At 46.1% G+C, this 23270-nt stretch overlaps 1 protein-coding gene across 3 annotated transcripts in view; it reads right to left on the bottom strand.

Moving 5' to 3' along the window:
- Positions 1-22256, bottom strand: part of ZNF407 (zinc finger protein 407) — a 387088-nt gene extending 364832 nt beyond the window's left edge. For 2 of the 3 annotated variants that reach the window (XM_070778647.1, XM_070778649.1), the window contains exon 1: positions 21717-22256. The gene's annotated coding sequence lies outside the window, so the exon portion shown is untranslated. Of the gene's footprint in view, positions 1-807; positions 7403-21716 lie in introns of those variants that run through there. The other variant, XM_070778648.1, reaches the window with a different exon arrangement.
- Positions 22257-23270: the final 1014 nt, after the last annotated feature.

Genomic DNA, 23270 nt, shown 5'->3' on the forward strand with positions numbered 1-23270 from the left:
GAAGCTGAAACTCCAATACTTCTGCCACCTGATGCGAAGAACTGACTCTTTGGAAAAGACCCTGATACTGGGAAAGATTGAAGGTGGGAGGGAAAGGGGACCACAGAGGATGAGATGGTTGGATGGCATCACCGACCCAATGGACATGAGTTTGAGTAAACTCCTGGAGTTGGTGATGGACAGGGAAGCCTGGTGTGCTGCAGTCCATGGGGTTGCAAAGAGTCGGAAATGACTGAGCGACTGAATTGAAATGAATATCGTGATCTTCAATTTTACCTATAAAAAAGTATTAGCTCACTAAGAAACTATCCCAAAAGAAAATCCTTACTATTAACTGAAATATTCTCTGTTGAGGTTTAAAAAGAAAAAAGAAGATGCTGCAAAGAAATCAAAACATTCATACACTTTTTAAGAACAATAATAAAACAAATCAATAGCAGCCTTATGATGACATCTGGTGGCCATTTCTCACAGGAACTATTTTCAGCATTTCTTTTTAAGTGTTTCAGAAAGCAGTAGAGAAACATAACCAGTTTTTGGACCACTTCATATGCTTGCGTTACTGTGGGCAGCACGCATGAAGTCTTCCCCTTCACTTTCTCCCCTTTGGTTCCACTTTGACGCATCCTGACCTCGGTTCTCTCCCCGTCCGTCTGTCTCCTGGGCTGAGTGTGCGGCAGGCGAGCCGGAGCAGTCTCGCCACACTCGCGCGCGATCTCCCACTAGCACGGTGAGGCCACCCCCACGAGAAGGCCCCGCCCTGTGCCCACCCGGGGCCCTCTCACCCTGCGTCCTTCCTGGACCTACCCAGCGGCCACCATGAGGTCCCCACTGTGCCGGCAGCAGGCCACAAGCACAGTCAGTGTGGGGACGCGTGTGGCAGGCAGGCACACACAGAAACTCCCCAGCGTCTCTCCCCCTTTGTCTTCAGGCCTGGAAGGACACAGCAGGGCAGGTAAAGCGGCCCACAAGCCTGCTCCACAGGCAACAGTGACAGCTGAGGCGAGAACAAAGGGAAGTTAGTGGACTACTCAGATCTCTTCCTTAACCTACCGTTGTCAACTGGACTTTTTACTGAAAATATGTCTCTTACCACTAGACTATCAGTAACTTAATATGGTACCACCACGTCCAGGTGTTGTCTGTTAACGAGAAACTCAGAAGCATTAGTTGCCGTTCATCAGTTTCTGAGACCACAAAATGAACTATCTGATGCTGACAAAAATATCACTTTCTATGAAAATGCTTACAAGTTGAATAACATCTTCCATGAGAAAAGAGTATAACTTAACACCCTAAAATGCATTTACTACATAACACTGGAGGCAATTTACCACAAATGGGTGTATAATATAGTTGTGGTTTATTCACAATTGGATCAGAACATGAACGCCTGGGTCCGATAACACCCACCTCCTCACTGCCCAACAACTGGCTGCAAGGCTTTCCTCAGTTATGTTCATACACTTGTACCTTTCCCCAATCAGATAAATTCATGTGGTGCTTTAAAATGAGTGCACACACGCCTCTGACACTCCTTAAAGGGCGGAGCTGATCCCGTCCCCTTGGTGTGGCCTGGCCTTGCGGACCTGCTGGAAGGGACAGAGCGGAATGGAAGTGAAGGTGTTCACCTCCTAGGAGGCCCCGTGCCTGCGGCTTGCTCCCTCCACTGCCCCTCCACCTGGGGGAGCGCGAGCCCTGCTGAGCGTACACCCTGCAGCCAGGGATGCTTGGGGGGTGGCGGGTGGAGAGGAACTGAAGCCTCCTACCCAGAGCCAGAAGGAGCAACTGCCGACAGCAAGCAAGTGAGCTGTCCGTCCGACCGGAAGAGGCTCCTCCAGCCCCAGGCGAGCCTTCAGATGACTGACTGCAGAAGCAGAAGCCCCCAGGTGAGCCCACCCCCGAATCCCTGACGCACAGACACTCTCTTTAAGCCCCAGGATTTTGATGTAATTCTCTGAAGGGCACTAGACTACTGGGAAATCCCATGGACAGAGGAGCCTGGCATGCTACAGTCCCCTCGGCGTCCCAAGAGTCGGACATGACTTAGCAACTAAACAACAACTAGCATAGTGCCAGTTCTCTCTCTCCCACCTTGTCAGAAACAGATGCAGCTCAAGTGCACCCCTCCTGCATATATATTTTATACGTAATTTCCTTTTCTGTATGCTCCAACCTTTAATAGGAATCTTCTGTATTAACATGAGAGTATTAAGCTACTACACAGGAGGAGGTCAACAAATGTTAAGAGAATTACACTCTGAAATGCATATCAAGACCAGAATTCCTGTCAAACATGTGTAAGAAGATTTTAGAACTTAAGACAGTGACATTTACATTCATGCTTCTCTCACTACCAAAATCAGATCATTGATCATTACAATGAAAAAGCAGTATAATAAAATCAAGAGTTATTAAAGAGATGAGGTAGAGAGAGTTTTAAATTTAGATTTGTATAGAATAAAAGAAAAGTTAAAGTTTCCGAAAGACCTGCTCGTGTTAGATGAAGGTTTTCATTCTCATAGGGCCCTAGAATTATTTGTACCACAGACCTGCCTCAGAGCTAACAGTAACCAGAAGCTCCTTGCCAGCTGGACTTGGGATGATAGCAGCCCACAATCTATCTAACATTCCCCCAACCTGCGGAGGTGGCCCATGCAGTAAACACATGGAGAGCCATGGGTCATCAAGGCTGCACGCGTCACAGTCCTTCTGGGCCCAGAGACAGGTCGATCCCTCACCTCCCACTAGCAGGAGGTGTCCGAGCTCAGGAGTTGCCGGAGTCTCTGATCACAGGGCCTGTGCCTGATTAAGCTTCGCCTCCAAAGCATCTCACATGCATGTCGAGCTTAATCCTAAAGAGAACCTTCCCAGGAGGTCCAAAGACAGACTGAAGACAAGCAGGCTCGAACTATGTGCTCCTGAGCCCAAAGGTCAGCGTAAGGTAAACTACCAGATGGAGACAAAAGTTCTCACTCAAGTCAGAAAAGAATGTTGTTTCTATTCCGGGGTGAAAATGTTAGTCGCTCAACTGTGTCCGACTCTTTGTGACTCATGGATTGAAGCCCTCCAGCTCCTCTGTCCATGGGATTCTCCAGGCATGAATACTGGAGTGGGGGCCATTCCCTTCTCCAGGGGATCTTCCTGACCCAGGGATTGAACCTGGGTATCCTGCAGTGCAGGTAGATTCTTTACCATCTGAGCCACCAGGGAAGCATGGTCTGTTTCAAACATCTGATTCTGTATGCAAGTTAAAAAACAGAATATTTCTTAAGTTTTGATTGCACAAAACAACCACTAAAAAGTCATACTAAGAGGGAGAATAAGTAGATCATCATCCCTTTCATTAGCAAACACAGTCACCTTTCCAACATTGCTCGTGAGGATGTATTAATACCAACAAAAAACAAATCACAGAACAAAAATAAACTATAAAATTAGCTCAGCCTTCTAAATAGCCAGCTATTTCTCTTTTTAAAATCTTCCTACACTTCAAGTACTATTTTCCAAATACATTAATTGATCTGGTAATAAAGTTAATTTTATGACTATGTTATATCAACCATCTCTGACAAAGGTACCTTTTGTTGCATGGAAGATTTTATCTAGAAAGTTAAAATTTAATATATCTCTTATAAATCTTTCACTAGTATTTCTAATTGTTTTGATTTTTTAAGAAAGGAAATTCTTAGTGGAATAGAAAAACAGTAAAGGGAATGAAGATTCTATGAGTAAAGAAGAAAAAGAAAAAATTCAGTACCATTAAAAGAAGACACACAGAATCATTTGTATCCCATGCCATTTGAAAAGGTTGTTTTATTATCAATGTAACTAATCACAATGAAACCATCTCTTACAACTAAAGACATTATAATGAATTTTCTTTACAGCTACAGAGAAATGGGATTTGCTGTTTCACATCAAATAGAACAGGCTGTATAAATTCTTCTCCCTATTTATTGTAAAATATAATTTCATCTATAAAATCAGTCATGAAATATTAAAACTGAAACAACAGAATTTATATCCTTTACTTAATTTAGTTTAAACGGTCTATTCACTAAAAAGGGGGGAGTGGGTACATGCGACAGAGCCCCTCCTTCCTCATTAAGCATTTCCATTAGACCCTTTATTTTCAAGAATTTATAATGCAGCCATAAAGAAAAGCATTCTATAATAAAAGTTAGTATACTTTTCCTTAAATTTTCCTTTCATCTTATTCAAAAGGCAAAAGAATAAAGCACACAGCACACGAATGCTGAGGAAGGGAAGACAACTAGGAGGAAAAAATTAAAGAAACACAATAGATGGACACTGAAAATGTAAAACTCCAGTAAAAAAAAAAAGAAAGAACAAGTGAGGCGGCCCAAGTATTCCAACAACACGCTGCAGGACACACGACGAATATTTAACTTTTCTGAGCCCTAGTTTCCTCATTCCATGTAAGATTTCTACATTCCATGAGAAAATCTCTCACTGATAGTAAAAACTGGTGACCACTCAACAAGAAGAAAAAGAATGAAACTGGTTTTCATTCCAGCAGGAAAAATATGAAGAAAAAAGCTACTTCCAAAATACAAATATGGAGGAAAACTAACTTTAAAAACAGCTAAAACACATTCTACACTGTTCTTGCTTAGATTCATCAAGGTCCACTGAGAAGAGATGAATTAACACAAAGACTAATCAAAGAACTGCCAGGGGAAAAAAGACAACAACTACTAATTTTGGAAGAAATCTGGAAAACATTAATTCCAACTGTCAATAAGCTAATACATGATATAAAATTATCATGCCTCAAGATAGCTGGAATATAAATTATTAGGTACCAAAGACCTGAGTGTTAAGAAAGTATATTTAGAAAAGAAAAAATGTCATCATTAAATTTTAAAAATGGATATAGTTCTAATCAAGGCTAGTTATCTAATAAGGTTAATTGTTTCCCACACACCCACACTGGATAGTGAAATTACAGGTAATTTTTCCTTCTTCTTCCCAGATTTTTTCTATATGCTTTCCTACATATATTACTTTGGGAGGAAGACAATGGGGGAAACTTTAAAAAAGTCCCTACACATGGTTAAGTAATGGAAAATGATGATTCCTCTCAAGAAAGGAAGAGCAAGCCCCCAGGTAGAAATACATTTATGATTGTGGTTCTCGGACTAAATTGAGAATCAAAACACCACAAATAAAAGGAAGGTTAGGGGGTGACTTGCAAAAACCAGAGATGTTTGGGGTCTAATTTCAGTCAAACACCCAGGGATACCAAGAAATTTCCCTGTGGCCACTGGACTGCCCACTAAACTCAGAAAGGAGGAGGCGGCCCAGTAACAACAGGCACAGCTGGCACCCACATCTTGGCCTCCCATTCCATCCCCACTGAATAGACCCTGGGCTCCTGAGGATCGGCGGGGTCTAGGCCTGAGGCATGGTAGGTACGCGATAATTAAGTACCGTTAAAGGTAGGAACGAAGAAGTCCATGTTGACGACTGGGAGACAGACAGGCAAGCAGACACACAAACGGACGGACTGACAGGGCAAAGGCACAGCTCTGTTTAGAGCAATGCTGAGGACCAGCCTGTAAATGCAGAGGGACTGCAGGGGACAGAAAATCACTTGACAAAAACGGTATCAGGCAAGATGGATGCCAAGTCCAGGGGGGTAACTTTGATATGCAGAATATCTGAGTGGCGTTAAACCATCTCCCTACACTGCTTATTTGTTGCAAGGGAAGATGGCAAATTGAGTAACTGCACAGTGGCTACACCAGCACATCTTGCAGGGGTGATCAAAAGTAACCTCCGTGGTGAAGGTGGACATGGGCTGCCTGCAGACAAGCACCCTGAGGAGGGTAGGATGCCTGGGCTCACTGCAGCTGAGAACAGCGAACCCGCAGCTAACCGAGACGAGACAGCAGACAACCCAGAGCGAGGAATGCTTTATTTGAAAATGAAAAAAAAAAAAAAGTGGGGAGGACTGCATTCTTCACCAATGTCAGTGTCGTAAAAGACAAAGACAGACTATGGAAATGTTCCAGATTACAGGAGGCTGAGGAGACATGTGGCGACCACTCCAGTACTCTTGCCTGGAAAATTCCATGGACAGAAAAGCCTGGCAGGCTGCAGTCCACGGGCTCAGACACGACTGAGCACACACACGCACACGCACACACACACACACACACACACACACACACACACACGACAACGAAATGTGATATGTGTTCTCAGACTGGATCCTCCGGTGGCAGGAAACGTGCCATTAAGGGCATCCTAGGTCAGCTGACCAAAAGCACTATGATAGTTAACTGTGTGTATGGCTCTGGGCTGCACAGAGAGCTGGTAAGATACTCTCTCTAGATACATCTGGGAGGATGTTTCTGGAAGAGACGAGCATTTGAATAGTAGACTGAATAAAGATCTTCCCTCACCAGTGTGGGTTGGCAGTGCGCAACCTGTTGAGGGCCGGAATAGAACAAAATGATGGAGAAGTGGACAGAGGGCAAATCTGTTTTTTCTCCTTGAGTTAGGACATCCACCTTCTCCTCTGACATCAACGCTCATGGTTTTTGAGCCATCAAACTCAGACTGAATTGTCACCAGCTTTCCTGTTTCTCCATGCTACAGAGAGATTATGGAACTTCCAAGCCTCCATATTCACACTGACCAATGCCTACCAAAAAAAAAAAAAATCCCCTCTGATATATATCTGTATACATCCTATCAGGCTTCTGAGGTGGCGTTAGTGGTAAAGAACCCACCTGCCAATGCAGGAGATGCAAGAGACTTGGGTTCAATCCCTGGGTCAGGAAGATCCCCTGGAGAAGGGTACGGCAACCCACTCCAGTATTCCTGCCTGGGAAATTCTATGGTCAGAGGAGCCTGGTGCACTACAGTCCATGGGGTCACAAAGAATCGGACACGACTGAAAGTGATTTAGCACACAGCATGCATACATCCTGTTGGTTCTCTTTCTCTAGAAAACCCTGACTGATATAGGTTTTGGTATAGAGAATGGTTCTAGATGAATAGGATTTTCCCTTGAATTGGAACCAAGGTTTCTGGAACTGACTTTCTAATGACTACTTCCAGTAGCAAATAGAGTACTGATAGCAGTCTATGGTGTGAACAGGAAAACGCTGTCCCAAAGCCCCACCAGACACACAGGCCTGCCGATTCCCAGCTGAGTGCATTCACTTCCATCAGAACCTTGTGGGTTAAGCACTGAAGACACTCAAGAGTACTCATCATGTGAATGGTATTTCCAAGTATGACAGAAATACAGTAGTGGCCTTCAATAAAGTTACCTAGCACGAAAAGGTGGAGAAGTAGGTGCACCCTACTCCAGTACTCATGCCTGGAAAATCCCATGGACAGAGGAGCCTGGTAGACTGCAGTCCATGGGGTCACAAAGAGTCGGACACGACTGAGCGACTTCACTTTCACTTTTCACTTTCATACATTGGAGAAGGAAATCGCAACCCTCTCCAGTGTTCTTGCCTGGAAAATCCCAGGGACGGGGGAGCCTGGTGGGCTGCTGTCTCTGGGGTTGCACAGAGTCAGACACGACTGAAGTGACTTAGCAGCAGCAGCAGTAGCACAAGAAGGATTCTTAAGTAAGTATGTGTTTTTAGCAAGTGTTTTAGGGAAAAAATGAGATACCAGCCTATGACTCCACCTGTGTTACTTCTTATGACAAGGCTCAGTTTGAAAAAAAAAATTAGGTAAAATACTATGGCATAAAATATAGCAAAAACAATGAAAGAGCAAAACAACTCAAGTATGGAAAACTGCTTACATATATCTTACTCATTTACTAATTTTTTCATTATATTCTATGAAATCAATTAAATAGTTAAGAGTTCTCTGCTCTAAACCTGTCAGTAAATCAGGGTGTTTGGAAAGTCAGTCCCCGCCCCTCCACTGGCAAGCCTTCACAGGCGGCCTCACTCCCTAGTTTTCACACGTGAGTACTGGCACCTCGATGACACCTCTCAGAAAACACTGTGGCCAACGAAATGTCCTAACTCTGTATACTGGGAATTAAACATTCTGAGAATTAAATAAGAGAATTATATATTGGGTTGGCCAAAGAGTTCGTTTAAGTTTTCTGTATGATCTTATGGAAAACCCCAAATGAACCTTCTGGCCAACCCAATATGTGGAGAATGAAAACTACAAAATATTAATTTTCTACACATTCAGAGCTTTCCTTTAGATTTGAGTACCACGGCTTCCCTGGTGGCTCAGACGGTAAAGAATCCGCCTGCAATGCGGGAAACCTGGGTTTGATCCCTGGGATGGGAAGGAGGAAGGCTGGGCAACCCACTCCAGTGTTCTGGCCTGGAGAATCCCATGGACAAAGGAGCCTGGAGGGCTGAAGTCCATGGGGTCGAAAAAAGTCGGACACGATTGAGTGACTAAGCACAGCACACACACAGCAGCTAGAATCACCCTAACAAGAAGCTAACGCCCTACTTCCATAATCGCGGTAAGAAGTGGATTTGCACACGGCTCAAATCCAGGTTCACATCTCACTCCTGTAACTCCCCAGGCCAGTGCTCCAGGTAAGCAGGTTGGCAGGCAGGCAGATCCTGGCGCTTTCCATCCGGATGCTCTGCCTCAGAGCTCGCCCATTCTCTGCATCCCCCTGACAGAAGCAACAAAGAGGCAGGGCGTTGCCTCTTTAAAAGCCTTGTCCCCCAAGCAGCATCTGCCACTTCCACTCATTCCTGTTTCGCTGCAAGAAAATCTGAAAAATGTCCCCTGGAGACGTGCACCCGACCGCGTGGAAGGGAAGGCCTGAGTTAGGTGGACAGCTAGCCATCCCTGCCACCAATCCAAAAATCATCACAGTACTAGCCATTCTACCATCAATGAAGGTTTTTGTCTTTATTTGTTGCTGTTGTTCAGTTGCTTGGTCTTCATGAGACTTCCCAAATCCTGATTTGATAAATACAGTGGCCCTTTAAGAGCATACTTAGAGAGCCATTAGTTCCATATTTGTAAAACAAAGAGACTTACAGACAATATCAATCATTGGAAAATTTAGCTAATCATCAAAACATGAATCCCTTGGGCCTACATGTGGAAGATTCTAATATCTGGGGTGGTGACAAAACCTGTGGTTTTAAAGAGCTCCCTCGTTGACTCTGATGAGGCAGATTTGGGCCCACTGGCTAAAAGTCCCTCCTAACCTCAAGAAAACCTGTATACTTAACACACATTCACCAGACAGAGCTGAGGTGGAGAGGAGAGCAAAAAAGGTGAGTCAGGGTGGAGAAAAATGTACTGCCCTAAACAGGGCCCCCACACCAGATTCCAGTCTCATTTGCCTACCTAATAACTGCTGCTAAGTCACTTCACTCGTGTCCGACTCTGTGCGACCCCATAGACGGCAGCCCACCAGGCTCCCCCATCCCTGGGATTCTCCAGGCAAGAACACTGGAGTGGGTTGCCATTTCCTTCTCCAATGCATGAGAGTGAAAAGTGAAAGTGAAATCGCTCAGTCGTGTCCGCCTCTTAGCGACCCCATGGACTGCAGCCCACCAGGCTCCTCTGTCCATGGGATTTTCCAGGCAAGAGTACTGGAGTGGGGTGCCATTGCCTTCTCCACCTAGTAACTGGCCACACATTATTCCGAAAGTGACTTTCAGCAAACACTGCCTCAATCTGCCACCTTGAAATACTAGGGTTTTAAACACCACCCCATGGGAAGCCAGATTATGGACCCTGAAGATTCTTAATGAAAGCCACTCGATCTCATTTTCTGAAAGACTATAATTTCCACTACCTCTCCTTGAATGATCTGAATTTTCTAGACTATTTTTAGACATACATTACACCTTGGTTTAAATTCTAACGGTTTTATAATTTTATACAGTCCTATGAAGCTGTCATTCCTCATTCTATAATAACTGGTCCAATAACGATATATCAAATTCTGATCCCTAATTCACAATAATTCACAGCTGAACTGTACACTCGGGAAGGAGTGGTTTGTTGCTTGTTGCAGGTCTAAAACTCACATATTTCACTATATTTAGTAACTGACAAGTAGGCTAGGCTTTGGTTACACTGGATGATCATACTGGTGTTACTCCAACCGTGTTAAGCAATGTCTTTTCCCAAGGAGGTTTCTTATTACCTTGCTCGTTTTTATCTAAAACTACTCTGTTTTTTAACAAAAGGGGGAATGTACAGCATGTAAGGGAAAACAAAAGAGAAGTGTGAACATCAGATACACTGAAAAGCACTGAGAATCAGGACTGAGAATGTCTCGCTTTAGCAAAATACAGCTGAAACGAGAAGAGCTGAAGCACCTAAACTCCATCTGAAGAGGCCTGCGCTCCACGTGTGTCCGTCAGGGACCTTCGACAAGCGCTACGTGAGTCTGAAATGCAGACATCCCACTATGGAAGGGCTCTCTCGGGTTGTCAGCTCCTTAGTGAGGGGCTGGCTCTGCTAGAAAGGATGACATTACATAATTACAAATGCTTGACACTTCCCATGTTTTAGACAATTTCAGCACTCTGAATATCAAACAAAAATAGTAGAGCTATTTGGTTCCACAGGCCATGCAATTTGACTTCAGGCTTCTAGAACCATCTGTTAATTGTCCCTATACTTGCTCATTTCAAGGAGCAACTGTCACACCATGATGGTTTAAATTAAGGTTTACATCGTAAGTAATGTTTATTTAAAAAACAGTCCTCATAATATGGGATACATATGACACTTCAAAAAAAAGTTATCAAAGGTAAGAAAGAAAAAAAAAGGGGAGGGGCAGATTTCTCAAAAGTGCCCTTCTTAGCAACCTAAACAAAGAAGTAATGGCTTCCTAAATCCTACAGCATGATATGACCACTTCCTAATGAAATGGAAGATACAGTCCTTAGAATTAAAACAAAATGCAATTACTTTTCCTGCTTTCAAGACCGTCATATGCTAGAATAATAAAGGCATGTGTGTGTTAGTGGCCCAGTCGTGTCTGACTCTTTGCGACCCCATGGCACTAATTTGCATTTCTCTAATTATTGATACGGGGCTTCCCTGGTGGCTCAGTGGTAAAGAATTTGCCTGCAATGCAGGAGACACAGGAGACTCAAGTTCAATGTCTGGGTCAGGAAGATCCCCTGGAGAAGGAAGTGGCAACCATTCCAGTATTCTTGCCCAGAAAATTCCATGGACAGAGGAGCCTGGGGGGCTATAGCCCATGGGGTCACAAAAGAGTCAGACACAAATGAGCACCGCATACAGTCATGTACTGAAAAGACCTATTCTCACTTGTGACTTTTCTGGTCACTTTATTGATGGTTTCTTTCAATAAACAAAAGTTGTTGATACAAATGTTGTCAAACATCAATCTTTTCCTCTACGGTCTGCACCTACTACGATTTGTTGAAGAACCTCTTCCCTCTAACAGAGTAACAGAACTATTCCCTACACTGTCTTATAAAGGTTTCACAGCTCTGCCCTCTATCTGTAAGCCTCTAACTGACTTTGGTGAGTGATATGAATTAGAAATGCATCCCATGGATAAGAAGGCCCCTGTTTAGTAAGGGCCACAGTCACAGCCAACCATTACTAGACACCAAATGTGCCCCACATGAACTAGTGGTAGGTGTTCATCATTACTTTACTGAGGTTTATACTGATCTCTCATTGAGGCAAACAAAAAACTGGACATTGTCAGTTCAATGTCAGTTCAAACTTGGAAGGTTTAGCAAATTAGTCAGAATATGATCCCTAGCCACCACATTTCAGACAGAATCTTTAAAAATACCCCAAAAGAGAGATGGAAGGGAGGGGACAAAGGCATACCTATGGCTGATTCAAGCTGAAGTTTGGCAGAAACCAACACAATTCTGTAAAGCAATTATCCATCAATTAAAAAGTAAGTTTAAAAAAATACCCCCATAAACTCAATGTTATCTTATTCTTAAAACAAAAACAAAAAAGAGCAAGAGAGAGTTAAGCATTGGGGAAATGGGGAAAGTGTGGGAAAATACACATTCTCAGTAGTACTGGTTGGCATATAAACCTTTACAACCTTTCTAGAGGGTCATTTTACAATTGATAATCAGAAACTTTCAAACGTCTATCTTCTCTGAGCTACTAATGACTCTACAGAATTTACCTTAAAGAAATAACTGGACAAAATACGTGTTTAAGGATATGTTAAGGATATGTACCATGGACGTCTTTACAAAACAAAGACTTGGGAGCAACCCAATACCCGGTGACAGGCACTGGTTAACAAAGCTGCTGTGTCATGTCCACACTGAAACTCTGTGCATGTTTCAGAGCTGCAATGACGTGGGGAAACGTTCACGGTATTCTGGGAACATTCACAAAAACAGTTACAAAATGCACACATAACATTCCTTTCAGTTTAGTTCAGTTTAGTTGCTCAGTCGTGTCCGACTCTTTGCAACCCCATGAATTGCAGCACGCCAGGCCTCCCTGTCCATCACCAACTCCCGGAGTTCACCCAAACTCATATCCATAGAGTCGGTCATGCCATCCAGCCATCTCATCCTCTGTCATCCCCTTCTCCTCTTGCCCCCAATCCCTCCCAGCATCAGAGTCTTTTCCAATGAGTCAACTCTTTGCATGAGGTGGCCAAAGTATTGCAGTTTCAGCTTTAGCATCAGTCCTTCCAATGAACACCCAGGACTGATCTCCTTTAGGATAGACTGGTTGGATCTCCTTGCAGTCCAAGGGACTCTCAAGAGTCTTCTCCAACACCACAGTTCAAAAGCATCAATTCTTCGGCACTCAGCTTTCTTCACAGTCCAAATTTCACATCCATACATGACCACTGGAAAAACCACAGCCTTGACTAGACGGACCTTTGTTGGCAAAGTAATGTCTCTGCTTTTGAATATGCTATCTAGGTTGGTCATAACTTTTCTTCCAAGGAGTAAGTGTCTTTTAATTTCATGGCTGCAGTCACCATCTGCAGTGATTTTGGAGCCCAAAAAAATAAAGTCTGACACTGTTTCCACTGTTTCCCCGTATATTTCCCATGAAGTGATGGGACCAGATGCCATGATCTTAGTTTTCTGAATATTGAGCTTTATCACTTTCACTTTCATCAAGAGGCTTTTTAGTTCCTCTTCACTTTCTGCCATAAGGGTGGTGTCATCTGCATATCTGAGGTTATTGATATTTCTCCCGGCAATCTTGATTCCAGCTTGTGCTTCTTCCAGTCCAGCGTTTCTCATGATGTACTCTGCATAGAAGTTAAATAAGCAGGGTGACAATATACAGCCTTGACGTACTCCTTTTCCTATTTGGAACCAGTCTGTTGTTCCACGTCCAGTTCTAACTGTTGTTTCCTGACCTGTATATAGGTTTCTCAAGAGGCAGGTCAGGTGGTCTGGTATTCCCATCTCTTTCAGAATTCTCCACAGTTTATTGTGATCCACACAGTCAAAGGCCTTGGCATAGTCAATAAAAAAGAAATCGATGTTTTTCTGGAACTCTCTTCCTTTTTCGATGATCCAGCGAATGTTGGCAATTTGATCTCTGGTTCCTCTGCCTTTCCTAAAACCAGCTTGAACATCTGGAAGTTCACGGTTCACGTATTGCTGAAGCCTGGCTTGGAGAATTTTGAGCATTACTTTACTAGCGTATGAGATGAGTGCAATTGTGTGGTAGTTTGAGCATTCTTTGGCATTGCCTTTCTTTGGGATTGAAATGAAAACTGACCTTTTCTAGTCCTGTGGCCACTGCTGAGTTTTCCAAATGTGCTGGCATATTGAGTGCAGCACTTTCACAGCATAGTCATATATATTTATAGAGTGTCTCTTTATACCAGGTACCAAGCAAGTTACTGGTTAAAAAGAAAGAGGTCTGTTCCCTGCCTCCTAGCAGCATTCAGGCCCGGGGAGGAGACAAAGCAGGTATGTATCTTCCAGCTGACTCGGGCTGGGACATTACAGGCACACACATTTCGAAAGCAAAGCCAAGTTACAGGTGGAGATGTGTAATACAGCCAGCAGTTTCATCAGCCAGGAGAACACATGCCCCAGTGCCCCAGGGCGGGCCAGGGGTGGGCAGGGGGAGATGAGGGGGAGATGAGGGGCGGTGGGGCCCTGTGATGACCATCCATCTCCCACGACAGAGCTCCAGGAAGATTTCAGGAAATGCAGCCGATCCTGGAAGGCTATGCGCTGGAAAACACACCTAAGACAGAACCATAGCAACACAATTCCAACAAACAGCTTCCACCACTGCCAGTTCAAGACGGACACTGACTGAGATCACAGACAAGTCACTGAGCCAGTAACTGGTCTCCCAACAGCGACACCGTTGCCCTTCCTCCTGTCTGAGTCTAACAAATGCAGTGAAGCCTCCCAAGAAATCTCCCACGGTTCACGTCAGCCTCAAAGGATTCTGACATGAGATGTTCATTTATTTCAAACTTATGCACCAACATCAGTCATTAGAAGGGTCAATAATTATGAAGAGAAAATGTTTAACCATAGAGCACAGAAAAATGTCAGATACCACCTCAACCAAGAGGTCAAAGGTAACATTTACCACTGATAAGATATATCGACATCACGTGCACTCCAGTGTAAGGCACTGAGGGCAAGCTTCACCACTGGGGTATTCTTGCCCAAAACACCTAACCCTCAATTTAATCCTGAAAGAAGATGACACAAATTCAAACTCACTAACAGTCTACAAAAGAACTGACCAGGACTCTTCAGAAGCGCCACAGAAGTGTTGCTTTCAAACTGTGGTGTTGGAAAAGACTCTTGAGCGTCCCTTGGACTGCAAGGAGATCCAACCAGTCAATCCTAAAGGAAATCAGTCCTGAATATTCATTGGAAGGATTGATGCTGAAGGTGAAGCTCCAATATTTTGGCTGCCTGATGCAAAGAGACGAATCATTGGAAAAGACCCTGATGCTGGGAAATTTGAAGACAGGAGAAGGGGACGACAGAAGATGAGATGGTTGGATGGCATCACTGACTCAAGGGACATGAGTTTGAGCAAACTACAGAAATTGGTGATGGACAAAGAGGCCTGGCGTGCTGCAGTCCATGAGGTCACAAAGAGTCAGACACAACTTATTGACTGAACAACAACATCACCACCACTCTTCAGTAGTATCAAGGCCAAAGAATATAAACCTAAAAGGAACTGCCACAGATTGGAAGAGACTGTGGAGACATGATCAGTTCAGTTCAGTTCAATTGAGTCGCTCGGTTGTGTCCGATTCTTTGTGACCCCAAGGACTGAAGCATGCCAGGCCTCCCTGTCCATCACCAACTCCAGGAGCTTACTCAAACTCATGTCCATTGAGTCAGTGAGGCCATCCAACCATCTCATCCTCTGTCACATCCCCTTCTCCTCCCACCTTCAATCTTTCCCAGCATCAGGGTCTTTTCCAATGAGTCAGTTCTTCGCATCAGGTAGCCAAAAGTATTGGAGTTTCATCTTCAGCATCAGTCCTTTCAAGGAATATTCAGGACTAATTTCCTTTAGGATGGACTGGTTGGATCTCCTTATAGGAGACAGGGTAACTATGTGCAAAGGAGGTCCTGGAATGGATGCTGGACCAGGAAAAGGACATCAGAGCTGAAACTCAAATATAGTCTTCCATTGTATCAACACGCTGGTTTCACTAACTACGCTCTGGTTACATAAGATAGTAACATCAGGGACCTGGCTGGAAGGTTATAGAACTCTCTAGACTGTTTTCGAAATTGTTTTGTAATTCCAAAATTATTTCAAAGTAAAAAGCGTTTAAAAATTATTTAAGACGAGAGGTAAAAATGTACGGGGACCACTCATTAACTCTAACATTAAAATACTCTACCTCTTCCAATAACTGTGCTAAAAAACCGCAGCAATTACAAATAAGGCTTACACCAGAATAAATGACAATTATTCAATAGAAGTCCATAAATGGGATAATCTAGACAGCAGAGTCGGAGAAGGCAATGGCACCCCACTCCAGTACTCTTGCCTGGAAAATCCCATGGATGAAGGAGACTAGTAGGCTGCAGTCCATGGGGTCGCTAGAGTCAGACACGACTGAGCGACTTCACTTTCACTTTTCACTTTCATGCATTGGAGAAGGAAATGGCAACCCACTCCAGTGTTCTTGCCTGGAGAATCCCAGGGACGGGGGAGCCTGGTGGGCTGCCGTCTATGGGGTCACACAGAGTCGGACACGACTGAAGTGACTTAGCAGCAGCAGCAGCAGCAGATAGCAGAGTAACTTTCCAGATAAATGACCTACCTTATTTTATTTTCCCCTTTACTCTTTTTTAATTCAATTCAACTTAAATTTTTTTAACATCTATTATAGGCACTGGAGAAGAAAATGGCAACCCACTCCAGTGTTCTTGCCTGGAGAATCCCAGGGACGGGGGAGCCTGGTGGGCTGCCGTCTCTGGGGTCGCACAGAGTCGGACACGACTGAAGCGACTTAGTAGTGGTAGTAGTAGTAGTATAGGCACAAACTGTGTTTGGGCCTGACAAGATTTTGATATACAAGAAAATAATATTTTAGTGTATAAACAGAAAAGCATAGAAAAACAATACTGGAAGTAACTTTTTACTCCCGGACAATCCCGCAGTCAGTCTGGACACTGTTTTCGGTGTGAATGTTGGTAAGACTGGGGGCTATCACAGCTGAAGTGTATCCCTTTCAACAGTAAGTGTCTCTGACCACTAGCAGAGAAGGCAATGGCACCCCACTCCAGTACTCTTGCCTGGAAAATCCCATGGAAGGAGGAGCTTGGTGGGCTGCAGTCCATGGAGTCGCTAAGAGTCGGACACAACTGAGTGACTTCACTTTCACTTTTCACTTTCATGCATTGGAGAAGGAAATGGCAACCCACTCCAGTGTTCTTGCCTGGAGAATCCCAGGGATGGGGGAGCCTGGTGGGCTGCCATCTATGGGGTCGCACGGGGTTGGACACAACTGAGGCGACTTAGCAGCAGCAGCAGCAGCTGACCACTACAATCATCTTCAAAAATTACCCCTGAAAATGCCACAATAACTCTGAGAAATAATGCATGTCTAGTCCTTTCTATTTTCATCCATTTATATGATGTCCTTTCAATTGTGTCTCTGACCACGAGAATCATCTACAAAAATTACCCCTGAAAATGCCAAAATGACTCGAGAAATATTCCATGTCTAGTCCTTTCTGTTTTCATCTAATCATATGACATTGGTGCATTACTGTTTGTAATGAGTACAAGGGGAAAGGTGAGGCTGGTAAAACCTGTGGTTTACTTGCTCTCCTCTTATAAGAGATCAAAGGCAACATCACGTGAGACCAGGTTCGCAAAGTGTGGTCTCGAAGCTAAGAGCTTCAACATCACCCAGGACCTGTCAGAAGTAAGAATTCCCAGACCCTGTGCAGACCTGCTAAATCAGAGGCCCTGGGTGACGTCCAGCATCCATGTTTTCACAAGCCCCCCAGGTGACTCCGATGCACCTTAAATTTGAGAAATACTGATGCTTCAAAGAGCAGAAAGATTGGCCTGTGAAACAGGAGGCCTGATTCTAATCCTTGTTCTGCCACTAATTTCTGAGACAGATCTGTCACTTAGCTTCTGTGGGGTTCAGCCTCCTCCTTAAGACCATGAAGGAATGAAATAGCTCGCTTCCACAGTCCTTATGCCCTCTAAAATGTGACAACTCTATGAGGCCCAAAAGTGAAAAAAAGATCCACAGCGTCTCACATATTTCTCTTTCATCAAAAAGAAACAAAAGTTCTTCCTTTCATCAACTGGTCTGAGTCATATTTTTCATTGTTTTAAATAAAGCTGCATAAACTTTGCTTTAATGAAAGTCATATAAACTCTGATTTTACAGTTTTCTATTTGTTCTATATCAAGTTTGTTTTGGAGGAGTTCCACATAATAACAAAAATTCCAACAAACCATTGCTATAGACAGAGTTGTAACTTTCGCCCCCCAACCCCTATCCCAAATTCATAATTTGAAGCCCTAACGCCCAATGTGACAGTATTTAGAGATGGAGCCTTTGGGAGGTAGGCTTAGTAAGGTCATGAAGGCAAGGCTCCCAAGATGGGACTGGTGTCCTCTTAAGAGGAAGAAAGACCAGCGTTCTCTCGCTCTCCGCATGAGAACAGAGCCAGAAGGAGGCTGTGTGCAAGCCAGGAAGAGCCCTCAGCAGGAACTGGCACCTTGATCTTGGACTTCTCAACCTCTAGAACTGTGACAAACAAACGTCTGCCGGCTCGGCCACCAGGCTACGGTGTTTTGTTAGAGCAGCACAAACTGACGAAGGCACTCAAAGTCTCTGGCATGGGACTCTCACACACCACCTTACAGTTCAGAAGAAGGGTGCTCTGTGACCTCTCATGAGTGTGATCAGATCGGAGGAAGCATTTAGCAAGCTTGAAAAACAGTAAGTTTTGTTTCCTAGACCTTTGGCCTAAGCTGCTGCTGCTACTGCTGCTAAGTCGCTTCAGTCGTGTCTGACTCTGTGTGACCCCATAGACGGCAGCCCACCAGGCTCCCCCGTCCCTGGGATTCTCCAGGCAAGAACACTGGAGTGGGTTGCCATTTCCTTCTCCAATGCACGAAAATGAAAAGTGAAAATGAAGTCGCTGAGTCTTGTCGGACTCTTCTCGACCCTATGGACTGCAGCCTACCAGGCTCCTCCTGGGGTTTTCCAGGCAAGAGTACTGGAGTGGGGTGCCATTGCCTTCTCCGTTGGCCTAAGCTATACCAACGTAAATATAAGCTCTGTCTTTATTTTTCCTACATCTGCAGTTTATATCAGACACTTACACGTGCTTGGCTCTGTCCTGGTCCAAGCTTCTATCAGCCTGATCCCAGTGACCCCGGACCTTGGTATGATAACCCCACTATTCCTTCAGAGGCCAAGAATAGTATTTCTCCTTTTGTGTATTTAAAATTATTGTGACTTTATGTTACCAATATATATGTTTTTTGTTTCAATAAACTCTATGAAACTCAAAACCAAAATCATAATGCCTGTTATTATCTCTTGCTATTCCACTAAACAGTATAACAACTCAAGGAGGGTTGTAATTACCAAAGGTCTAAGCAAATGTTGTACAAGTGAGACATTATGCAATAATTCTTTCCTGGAAGAGTGAAATTATTTAGGAAAATGAAAAACTGTTGATTGGAAGAATCTTTTGTACTGCATTTCATTTTTAAAAAGTACACTTTAAGTTTCAGTTTGAGAAGATAAGAATGTTCTGGAGGCAAATGGTAACGATGGCTACACAGTGTAAACATACTTAATGTCACTGAACTGTACACTTAAATGGTTAAAATGATAAATTATATATTATTTATATATCATATCATACTACCACCAAAAACTGATCGACTGATAAATTACATTGGGCTTCCCAGGTAGCTCAGATGGTAAAGAATCTGCCTGAAGTGCAGGCAGAGATCTGGGTTCAATCCCTGGGTCAGGAAGATCCCCTGAAGAAGGAAATGGCAACTCACTCCAGAATTCTTGCCTGGAGAATCCCATGGATACAGGGGCCTGGCAGACTACAGTCCATGGGGTCACAAGAGTTGGACACGACTGTGACTAACACACACAGTAAATTATGATACCTTTTAAGATTTATATTTAAAACATACCCCTTCATTTCAAGCTAAGTGCCACTCTCATTTCTTAAAATATTCGTGTAATAAACATTCTTGAGAAACTCAATATAAAAAAAAATAATAAAAAGTATTGGTCTTAGGTATTTCCATTATGACAGGGCTTTAATTTATCCTCCTATTCATGGATTTATAAACCGGGATTCTTCTCACACCCTGTGATACCTGAAAAACAGATCTCTTCTTTGAGGGGCTGTGAGAGAGGGAGGGAGGAGAATCAGATTAGAAGAGTCTGTTTTATAACGGCTGGAGAGCTCTCCTCTAATAAAACCTAATTAGAATGAATGCTGGGGAAAACGTCCCATCAATCAAGGGAACCCCCATTAACCCTGGAGATCTCACTCAAGGCTGCACCCTGCAGGCTCTCAGCGCTCTTCCCCCGCAGTGACCACTCCCGCTGTGGGCCCGCGCTCCACTTCAGCACTGAGCAGCAGGCACTGTATCTGTCTGTGTATCTGTCTCCACGACCGGCCCTGAAATCATCTCGGGCAACACGTTCATCTCTCCTTCACCTAGAAGAGTGTCTGACAGGAAGCAGGAAGTGTTTAAGTCAAGTCAGAGGCTGTGTTTTGCTGAACAACAATGGAACTCTGTCCAATCTTGCAGTTTTTGTGCAAATTTGAAATTATTCGAAAATAATTTTTTTAAAGGGGGGTGGGGGGGGGGTGGGTACCAGTAGCAACTGCGCTGTCCGCAATCATCACAACTGTCTCACATGCCACATCAGAAGACACGAGCTACTGGAATGCCCTGCCCTAGTGTTCACCACCGACGACACTAGGCAGCCGTCATTTCACACGGAGCAAACTTGAAAAGGAGGCTTCCCTGGTGGCTCCGTAGTAAAAAAATACGCCCGCCAGTGCAGGCAGGGGGCCAGGGTTCCAACCCTGGGTAGGGAAGATCCCCTGAAGGAGAGAAGTATTCTTGCCTGGAGAATCCCATAGACAGAGAGGAGCCTGGAGGGCTACAGTTCATGGGGTCGCACAGACTCGGGCACGAGTTAGTGACTGAGGACTTGAACACAAGCTTGAAAAAGAATGAGTAACAAACATTTGAGATTGGAATCCCCGGTGTTAACTTTGGCCAAGTTATTTACTCTGGGTCTCCGTTGGTGAAAAGGGAATAATTCCTACTCTACAAGACTGCTGTGCTAAATGAAGCATACAGAGTATCTGTCAAACGAGCTCCTAAGGATGCTCTGATCAATATATGTCCGGTCTTCCCACTGGACTAACAAACACTTCACCGCAGGGCAGGTGCAGGCGGTGACCAGTTCCAGGGGCTCAAACTGTAAAGTTCTCCCTCGATCGGCGCCAGGGCTACGATCCTCTATGAAGGAGTCCTGCACGTGTGCGCGTGGGTGCCCACCCCGCCCAGGCTTCCTGTTGCAGAGTTCCCCTGGAAAACAACCCGGGCCGTCACACCGCGGCGCAGCCGACAGGGGTCAGACGCTGCTGCGGCCCGCGGCGCCCGGCTGGGTCCCCGGCTAGCGGCCCGAGAGCACGGAGGACGCGCCCGCCGGCTGCACCGGGCGGGACCCGCGGCGGCCGGCAGCCCGAGCGGTCTGTGTCCCGGGCCGGGCGGCTTGAACCTGAGCGGCCGGGCCCCGAGGCCTCCGGCGCTCCGCCCGCCCGGCGTCCGTAACGGCGGCAGCGCGGCTCGGAGAGGCCGGGAGCGCGCGGCCGGAGGCGGCCGGCACGCGGCGCCCGGGCGCGCTGCGCTTCCCTGCTGAGCAGCCCGGCGAGGGGGAAGCGCCGATCGCGGGCGGGGGGCGCGCGATCGCGGCCTCGGCGCTGACAGCCAGCCCCGCGGGGAGAGCCGGGCGCGGGTGGCGGGCGTGTGTCGGGGGCGTCGGGGCGGCGCCGGGAGGGACCGGCGAGCCGGGAGGGGCGGAGGCGGGGGGAGGGGGGCGGAGGCAGAGCGAAGGGCCGCGGCGGGGCGTCCGGCGCCCATCGGCCCGCGCCCCGGCCCGCGGGCCCCCGCCCCCGGGCCCCGCGCTGACGCCGGACGGCCCCCGCCCCCACGCCCCCCGCCCCGGCCGGGGGGTAGCTCACCTGTTTGCCGGCGGGGCCGCTCCCGCTCGCCCCTCTGACTGACTCCTCCGGCTCACCGTCTTCCCTCTGGGAGGAAGGGGCGGGACTTCCGGCTTCGGCGCTCCCCACTTCCGGCGGCTACCAGGACTACTAGTTCGGGGACGGGGCGCCGGGCCTCTTGGCCAGAACCCCGGATCTTGGAACCGGGGCTAGTGAAGGCCACATCGAGTTCTCCCTCCCTGTCCCGACGGGCCGGCGGGCCTGTATATCTCCAGTGTTCAGTCTGGTGCCTCCTGCCGGTAGTCACTGGGCTATGGAACAGGAAGTCCCGCCCCTTCCCCAAGTGAGGAAAACAGAAAAATCGGAGAGGTCGGCTACAAACCAGGGAAGACACGGGTCAATCAGGGTGGACGATTAGCAGCGTCCGACCCGGAGGGCAAGGCGGGGTTTGCGGGGCTCCCCAAGCGGATTCCTGCCGGACGGTCCGCCGTCCCCCCGACCCCGTGCCCACCAGTCCACCCCTGCTCGCCCGCCTTCTTGGATCCCGGGGGAGGCTGCCGCCCTGGGCCCAAGCGGAGCCTGGCGCTGGTCGTGCTGGGACAGGGTCTCTGCCGCGCCGGGCGCGTGCGCGGCTCTAGGGACTCAGGAAGACCTGACGAGCGCCTCAAAAAAAGGGATCCTCGGAGCCACGGGCCGAATTCCGATACTAACAGGGAGGCAGAGATGCCAAAGGTGGTTGTTGGCCGGTTTGGCAAGAGAAACCGAAGACACCTCGGGCGTTGAAGACGTCCCCGCCGAACCGTTTTTACAAACGTGAAGGGCACAGCGCAAGAAGGGTTAGGAAGACAGGCACGACGGAGCCTAGTACCCACCGCCCCCTCCTGCCCCTTTCCTAGGGACTTCGGGCGACCTGAAGCTTACAGCCTTTTCTCAGGAGACTCAGAAGTCCGTCTGGAGAGAGGAGGACCGCAGCTTGAAAAGTCCGCAGAGGAGCGGGCCGCTGTGCCGCCCCGCTTGGGATCAATGTAAAGATAGAGCTTGCTAAGGAGTTTTGACTTTATCTCAAAGATATAGGGAGGGGAATTTCCTAAATAATCAGCTTTGTATAATTTTTAAGTAAGTGGAGTTTTTCCAAGATAGTATTACAATGATAGGCTTTCTCAACCTGGTGGATCAGATGGTAAAGAATCTGCTTGCAGAATGGGAGATCCAGGTTCGATCCCTGGGTGGGGAAGATCCCCTGGAGAAGGGAATGGCAGCCCACTCCAGTATTCTTGCCTGGAGAAGCCCATGGACAGAGGAGCCTGGCAGGCTACAGCCCAAAGAGGGAGACACAACTGAGGGACTAACATTTTAACTTCTTAACTTCTCAATCAACTCTGAAGGCCAGCTCCAGATCAGTGATTCTGAATTAGAACATTCAGTTGATAATCGTTTTTAAATTCTGTCTTATATTTTTCATAGATATTATCTGGTCAAATTGTTTTTGTAATCTACGTGAAGCCTCATATGTCTGTCACCCATAACAGGAAATTGCAGTTTAGAAGAGTCAACTATTCCCAAGATCACACAGCT

Source organism: Bos indicus, chromosome 24, assembly GCF_029378745.1.
Source record: "Bos indicus isolate NIAB-ARS_2022 breed Sahiwal x Tharparkar chromosome 24, NIAB-ARS_B.indTharparkar_mat_pri_1.0, whole genome shotgun sequence".
In the NCBI taxonomy this organism is placed as follows: Eukaryota; Metazoa; Chordata; class Mammalia; order Artiodactyla; family Bovidae; genus Bos; species Bos indicus.